An 808-nucleotide genomic window follows, 5' to 3' on the forward strand; every position below is an offset into this window, starting at 1 on the left:
GCTGTATTTTACCCAACATATTTCATTCAACAGTATGATATACACATTCCTTTATCAATTTTACTAACAAAAAAATAATACTTACCAACAAAGAATATCCAGAAGCAAGAGAATCTGCCGCAATGATCCTTCTACCAGCGGGAGAAAATGGCATCAGTCACACTGTGAACGTGTGCCTCGCACATGCGCAGAAGGCACTCCCCTTTCCCAAATATAACTAAATTGACTTGATCAAACTTAAAAAAAAATTTATAGATGACACTATTTAAATATTTTATATAGGACTTATTAAATAAAAATAAGTATTACTCCTAATCAAATGTTTAAATAAAAATATATTTTTTAAATGTATCACATCTATGAAGGGTCTAAATCATTTTTTTCAGTGTAGTACAGTATTTCCAGGTTGACTGCATAGCATGAAATACTATTTCTTTTAAGATGTCTGTCATCATAAAAGAAAGGTCAACGTATTATTACTGAATAATGAAGTAATTATTTAGCATCTAGAGATGCATTTTGTGTGATCTGCTCCAACCGTTGACCTCTTGGTTGGCCCTTGCCTGAATGTTTTACCAGTATGATTATACTGTGTTTTCCAGACAGCTTTTACAAAATACAATGATACTAGCATTTTACATTTCTTAAAAAATATTCAACTTTTTGACATTTTTTAATTTTAAAAATGTTTTGTGTTTGAGACCAACATTAAAAACCATTGCTAAAGAAATATATTTGCATATTTAAAATTATTAATCACAGCTTCTAGGAAACTATGATGCTCTTTGTGTCACATGGTTAAAAAAAA

Source organism: Sinocyclocheilus grahami, unplaced genomic scaffold (genome assembly GCF_001515645.1).
Source record: "Sinocyclocheilus grahami isolate Dianchi unplaced genomic scaffold, SAMN03320097.WGS_v1.1 scaffold7.1, whole genome shotgun sequence".
Classification (NCBI taxonomy): Eukaryota; Metazoa; Chordata; class Actinopteri; order Cypriniformes; family Cyprinidae; genus Sinocyclocheilus; species Sinocyclocheilus grahami.